The sequence below is a fragment of the Saccostrea echinata genome, unplaced genomic scaffold (assembly GCF_033153115.1).
Source record: "Saccostrea echinata isolate AGI-Se365-2 ecotype Australia unplaced genomic scaffold, CSIRO_AGI_Sech_v1 ptg000009l, whole genome shotgun sequence".
NCBI classification, from domain to species: Eukaryota; Metazoa; Mollusca; class Bivalvia; order Ostreida; family Ostreidae; genus Saccostrea; species Saccostrea echinata.
In genome coordinates this window covers 2019368-2027405 of record NW_026889758.1, presented here as the reverse complement: position 1 = coordinate 2027405, position 8038 = coordinate 2019368, and positions in this window count along the sequence as shown.

Below are 8038 nucleotides of genomic sequence, written 5' to 3'. Positions count from 1 at the left end.
ATATGAGTGAGAAATTCTCGAACGGGACGTAAAACAACATACAATCAATCAATCAATTTACAGCACATAATGTCCATCTTCTGGTTTCCACATTTAGACCAATAAGCTGTGTAATATCTGTATTTTCTCTATGTATACTGATTTAGAATGTGAATTGCATACATTTTATTACAAGCTCTTCTTATATTTATTAACAAGATATTTGTGGTATTAAAAGTCATCTTTCTTTCCCTAAACAGACATCTCTTAAGTAAAAAGAGGTATCTCATTAGGTCAAATAGATATCTATTTTTTCTCAAGATATATCTTTTTTAAAGTTCTGTACCATTATAAGTCATGAGCAGAATTTGTCTCCATAGATTTTCCAACAGATTGTTAAGAGATCCGATCTCCTAAGACCAAATAGACATTGTCAATGATGAACTCCAGCATTGTTTAAATATCAACTTCTGCATACTAGTATGTAGAATAAGAACAATTTTTAACAATTTTGTAGATGACTAATCACGCGATATGAAAAATCACAAGTAGTCCTATTTTTATTGAAGAAGCAGTTGTTTATAATATCAAAAAGCCTGATCTGTTGGGAATGGTTGTAAGAGTTTTAAACTTGTAAGTTTTGGTGCTGTTGATTTTGAAAAATGTTGTGATTTCATATTTTCTAAAAATTCTTTGGAATTTTTGAATTCACGTTTGATTTATATCCTTAACGAATATGTTGTAGCATAATACGTCTAAAGTTTCTACATCATAGCAGTTAATATTTTTGTGAGCGGTAAGGATGAGGCTTAGTAGAACATTTACTGGATCCCACAAGGAATCTTTGTTTGCAAGGATTTTAATAAGTTTTGAATCCATTTTATACGTATGGTAACTCAAATTCACTTCAACTAACTTCAATGTTAAAAGTATTTAAACTTAAATATGATTTTGAAGAATTTCATCCATGGAAAGGGAACTTTGAGTTTAAAATTGGAATACCTGGTATGGAATTAAAGGATGATGTGCCATACGGCCCCCAGTAAATTGACAAAAAATATCTCCATTTTACTCAATTTTTGCATCCACTTAATCTTTACATTTACCGAAAATAGAAACATAATTTGTAAGATATTTATCTTTATTTTGAGTAGGGGTACCATGTTTACATCCAATACCCATTGAATTTTGGCCCCGTCCCACTCTTTGGAGCCCTTAAAATATACGAGCGCAAGTAGGTATATTTTTCTCCTTTGGATGGTCGCTGTATTTTATTGAAATCTACCTATATGTGAATGAGAAAATTGTACCTAACTGCGCTCAAATGTTGTGTTTAAAACATTGAAAAAAAAAGCTCGTCTTCTCCATTACGAACAGACCGACGAAACATTTTTTTCTGACGTAAGAATAAATTCATATGCTAATCGAGGCACCGGCATAACTTTCTAACCGACCAATCAGCTAAATGAGTTGCATTACGAGTGAGTACTACAAAAATTCTAAGGAAATTTAAAGCTTGGAAAAAAAAGCATAATTTTTTTTCTTGTTTTCCGATAAACATTTTTTTTTATTTATTTGAGTCACAGATTAGATACGAATCTACGATTTCCCTACTCATGATTACAAACATTTTTTTTAATATATAAATATAAACTGTATAATTTCATAGTTTTGTAAAGCGTTGTTTGGGCAATTGGCTACACGTATTCCCGAGAATCAGTAAATACTAGTTTCGTTGTGAATTTCTCGACCCAAAACGGTAAACACTGTGGCTCATATTGTCATGTGTATAAAGCATTTGCTAACCATTAAAAGTTTGAAATATAGTAGAGATATTGTGTGAATTGACATAAGCCACGTGTCCGTGATAAAATGTAAACATGCAGTAAATGAGCATTATTTGTCGTTCAGTCATCGGATTGGACAATTGTTCTCGTTAAGCGACTATGTGCGAAATAATAACAATAGCCATATAAGGTAGATTCCTCGGACATGCATACCCCTCTATTGTACTAAGACCCGCCTATTCTCCTTTCATAAAAGATCCTACTGTCACAAACCAGGCCGAATTTTGCTCTAATGGGGTCTAAAAGTCATAGATAATGCAGTTATCCTCATAATTAATAGCCATTCTCTGTAAGCATTTAAACTCTTATATAGGGAGTGTGGCACGCTAGGTCTTGGATTTTTATGAAACTTGGCACACATTCCTATATTAGTGTATGAAACTAAAATTCATAATAAAATAGTTGCTATGGTCAATGGTTACCATGGCAACCAACATACATTTTTCATGGCCTAAAAAACGCTAAATTTTGATAAAAAAATGATCCTTTTTGACTAATTAAAAGTCTTTAACAGAACAAGATATTTACATGACTTTATCTTTTTGCCAAAATACATCATTTTAATAGTTCTTTTGATTATTTCTAGTATTTGAATAACTTTACCTCATAGAAAAAAATATCCCCCGTTTTTAAGTAGGATTTTTCTGGGGAAAATTGTAGATTTTAGGCTCTTTTGAAAAGCCTGATATAAAATTTTGCGGACATTTGGGAAAACATAAATACATTGGTTTGAAAGTACATATATAGTTCTATTAGAATCTGCAAAGACACACTTGGTATTCATATTTCGTTTTCATGTTACCATGGTTACAAACTTATGCTTTTTAAAAGAATTCCAGACAAGGGCAATGGGTATCTACAATCAGTTTCCATATAAATACCTGAGTATTTTATAATGGATTAAAACCAAATTTAGATATATGGTACACAATAGCAAAAACAAAGAGAAAAATCAATTTTCATGACAAAAGGTCAAAGGTCAAGGTCAAAATGGTTTGATTTATATGGAAATTTAAGGAAACTAAGCACATTTATTTTCTGTGTCATAACTAATACTTGTGTTTTAAACAACATAATTTGAAGAAACAAATTACAATTCTGGTGGATAATAACTAGCATCACATAAATAGGTAAATACAGACAGGAGGTCAAAGTTCAAGGTCACAATGGTATATAAAATTTGCCTTTTTGTTCCCCACTTTCTCTGAGAGTGGGGTTATTAATTTGGGTCTTTCTGTCCATCCATCCGTCCTTCTGTCTTGCTATAACACTTTCGTTTTGGCGCAATGTCTCGAGAAGCCTTTAAACCTTTGCAATGAAATTTTACATAACAACTCCCAGAGGCCAAAGAAAGACCTCCATTGATTTTAAGGTCAAAGGTCAATGTCATGAATTCATAAATTCTGTCTATTTTAACACTTTATTTCCGTGCGATTTCTCAAGAAGTCTTCAGGCTTTTGCAATGAAATTTTATACCACAACTCCCTGTGGCCTAAAGCAGACCCCTATGGATTTCGAGGTCAAAAGGTCAAAGGTTAAGGTAAAAAAAATCTATACATTTTATTCGTGTGTAAAACTTTCATTTCCGAGCAATACCTCAAGAAGGTTTCAAGCTTTTGCAATGAAAATTTATATCATAACTCTCTGTAGACCCGCCCACCCCTCTTAAAGTGTCCCGTCCCCACACTCCTACGACCCTCTGTCCCCCATCCCTCTAGATCCGTACATGCTCTTCTTTTTTTCTTAAGCAGGGGACAAAGATTCTTTGAATTAGCTTGTTAGTATAGCATTTATTCTCGGAAATTGTGAATGTCGTATCCTGTTTTATATACAATGTATTTTACTGAAACTTGTATTGCATTCTCCCCTTTAATTAGCTTGATACATACGGTGAAAATGCCGTGAGAATGTTTTTAAGATCACTTATTGATAAAAAAGTAGCCAAGTCAATATATTGAAAGCCTATACACTAAACATATAGAGTGATTTGTGCTACACGCATGTGTTGTTTTTGTAGACTAGGTCCATGTTCTAACATTTCTTTACCCTATTCAACACTCTGCAGTCAAAATCTGCTTTCCTGTGACTTTTTACAGAGAAATTGACAAAAAAAGCCTATATCCATTTTACTTTGCAATATTATTCTTAAAAACTTGAAATTTAGAGACATTGCCTTTGGTGATAATTCAACCAAAATATGCCTGGATTTTACGTAATAGATTAGCTATTTCCAAAATTTAATCAATTATAATAATCTGTTCTTAAAAGCTGCTGAACCTGTTCGGATAATCTGTTTTTGTGCTTTCTTGAATTTATGTCGGTTGTTAAATTTGAGTTGGTTGGTAAGCTTGATGGAATCGTACACATTATGGTGTGTAATGTAAACATTATTCCTAAACTTAAGCCATTGAATATGTTGAAAATAAATTATCTGTCCCTGCTTTCTTTTTTTAAAATGAATATGATAAAGTAACCAATAACCAGGATTTACTCCACCCCTTCTAGAAACCATGTAAAAGCACTTACCCCACATACAATTGGTAAGAGTCATTTGTGAGAAAAACACGGATTCCTTGTAAAAAGTTAAGATGCATTATTTATAAATATGAAAGAAAGCGGTTCATTCATAAGTGATTAACCCCACCTCACCCCTATTCCCAAGGTATACATTTTTGTGTTTAATGTTATAATTTTTTTTCTTTTGGTAGAAAGAGCGGGGAGGGGGGTTGCTTGTCAGAAATTTATATTTTCATAATTAATAAAATACAGCAAGACATATTTAATATTAATTTTACTGCTACAAGGTTCAACCTAAATGTATCTACAAAATTGATAAACTGTTAACTTTAAAAATGATTCAGACAATTTGTATATCTATGCATCCCCCCCCCCCCAAAAAAAATGAAAGTATAATTTTGACTGGTTGACAGGAATCAAACAAAACATTTTTTTTTCGGCCTAAACAATTCTTTTTATTCTTTTTTTATTGGATAAAGACCTTTCCCTTAAAGAAAATTCCTGGATCAGCAACATTACCAATTTCTTTGTAAATGTTTTCAAAATCATTAAATAAAAAGTCCAAATCTGAAATATAAACACATATTAACTTTTTTCTCTTTTTTCTAATACAGATCAAGGCAAATCGGAGGAATTAAAAAGATTGAGTTTTCTGTTACATCCCTCATTAAAAGCAGGGGTTTTACATTGTAGATGTGGATTTTTTTTCTACAATAATGTTGTTTGCCTAAATTTAAATATCCAATTATGAACTTATTTGAACCATTAGTGCATACAAATTTGACAATCTATTTTCATGGTTGTAAAGGACAGATTATTTATTTCCAAGATGATCCAGGACAGCTAATAATTTATTGTCTGCTTCACCGAAAAAAAGGTCTGAACAGAGACATATTTTTTATGTCTCTGGTCAGAAAAACAAAAAAGGAAAAAAGGGAAATGTCCAAACTCTATTTCGTGGGAGGGGAGGGGAGGGGGGGGGGCAGGCACTTGTTTCATTAATGATTTTTAAACCCAATATAGTTTAATAATAAATACTTATTATACTAAGAGTTAAAAAAAAATATTAACGGAAAATGTGCCTGTGGATGGGGGTGGGAGTTGTAGCACTTATCAGGATAGATTATTTATTTTCCTGTCAGTCAAGGGCAGATTATTTATTTTCAACATTAATTTTCAAGAAAAGATTATTAGTTTCTAAAGTAGGTCACCTCCCCACCCCATATCAAATGGTTGTCCCTTTAATGACAGGCATCAATTAACTTAAATCACATCATTCAATATAAACTTGATACACCTGTAAAATGTTGTTGCCAAGCCTATATTTTTATTCTACTTTCAATTTCCAGTTTTGTACGATCATGTAAATATAGCTTGACTTTAATTATCTAGGTAAAATCAATAGCCTAGTTCTCTCACATTATAATTCAGTTTTGGTTTTTTTTCCACATTCGTTTAAAAAAATGGCTTTCCAAAGCTGTATTCATTATTATATATCAATCTGATTGAGAAACTGTACCTCTTCTTACAACCAATTCAATATTATTCTTATGTCTCAAGTTTGTCTTTCATCCCCATTTTGAAACTGCTAAGACCTTGAGGCTTATAGGCTTGAATATCATGAATGTGTACAGAGCTGATTTCCTGTACCATGTGGTCTTGTACATTTCACCATTGTTCACACATCAAAATTACTCTTTTGCATGCAGGAAAAATAAACAAAGAGGTTAAAATTTGTATGCACATTAAATAAACAGAAAAAAAGTTGATCTTACTTGAAATCCAGGATATATGTTGACAATGTAAACAATTTCCAGTCAGTTTTGTCCAATGATTTTTTTTATCTCTCACACTAAAGAGCTCACAATTATCAAAGGGAGATAAATCAATTTTTTAATGAATGTCTGGTATTTTAATCATAGATTTCTCATATTTATAGACTGAATACCAACAATGTTTTTAAATACCTTTTAAAATTAGATGTCATATTTCTAATTTCTATGAGTAACATGAATTGAAGTAGCCGCATTTCATTAAATAACATCCCCAGATATTGCATTTTTTCAGAAAAATTCAACTTTAGACACCGTTTCCATGGTAACTACTCAACATTCATATGACCTAACAATATTTTTTGGAGTAGTTTATGAGGTGGTAAATTCCAGCCAAATTTGAAAAAAATCTGTGACTATGCGTGCCACAAAAGTTTAAGTGGTTACAGAGAATGGCTATTTAAATGTGTTGGAACTATTGAAACTATTCAAAAGGTGTCGTATTTATTCACTTTTGTTTGAAAACTATCAAATCGTTGTAGAATAAATAAAATGCGTCGTAGAAAACGGGGCCGCACAAAGTAGTTTTGGCACATCAGCCTTTGTTTTTCAAGTCAGCGTAGATTTGATTTGGCTCATTTCTGATGCCGGAGAAGGAATTCATGCTAAGAATGAGAGCAGATAGCCTTAACATGGACATTTGAAGGAAGAGGACAAGGGAGTCAAAAGAAAACACGGAGAAGAGAAAGGAAATGACTAAGAATCAGATTGTGGAGTGAAGCCACCATGAGAGCTGAAGATAGACCAAAATGAAGAGGACTTATCCATGGCCCTTTTTCTCCATACAGAGAGACTTGATTTACTGGGAGCTGCTTCTACCAAAAGCACAAAACAGAAAACACAACTGATTGTAATTACGTTTACAGTATGGTGGAATGCAAGACCGACTTTTTATGATTAAGAATAACATTAATATTTGCAGCATCCATACTTTTTTGATAAATATTAGCTTAAGGAACTGACAAGGTGATTATGACTTAAGCTTTTCTAATCAGTGTAAAGCATTCTTGGGTGAAGGGTATTCGAGCTTTTAAAACTGAAGTGAAAATTTGGTGGCGTAATTTAAATATCTGGGCCGGAAAAGTAATTTAAGCTTATGAATGCTTCCTCATATAGTTTACTGGATTGGGTGTACTCTAGATCCATGCTTTTTTTTTTTTTTTTTTTTTTTTTTTTGATCCAGGGTTAATGTGCTACTTAGTCCGTTAGTGTAGCGACGGAAAAGCAACGGGCGATAATTCTAATATTTGCTAAACTATTGTTACCAAAAAAATAAATGATCGGGTGGGCGTGTGTTACGGACTGATACAATAAGATGACGATATATACAATCGCAAAAGTTTTTTCGGAAACCTTCGTGAGGTATTACTGCAAGTGTATATGGATGAAAATAAATAAATTGTATCATTTTAGCGGTAAAAAAATAATAATGAAATATTCGTTTCAAGAGAAAAAAATGAATTTCAGAATATACACCTTAAAAACCTGATTTTTATAAAATAAAAACGTGTTTTCTCTAAGAATTCAATCTAATAATAATTTTAAATCCTTGTACTTAACACCAAATCACGTTCAATCACATGGACTATTTTTGCCTGACAGGGTTATTTGCCCTTTGCTTTGCATTAAACGTGTGACGGGTGTGTAGGATTTTAGTAAATTGCAAAGGGCCAGAGGTCATAAAATCATGTGAATATCTTGCTTTAAATAATTTAGTTTGTTTTGATTTCGTAGTTTGTTTTGAATTTGTAAGGTGAAAGTGCAATGATGTATGACAACGAGACCAATATGAGTGTCATATTCAGCGTGACATATGTCTGTGTCTGGTTTTCCAAAGTGAAAATTATTGTTTCAAAAATTAGA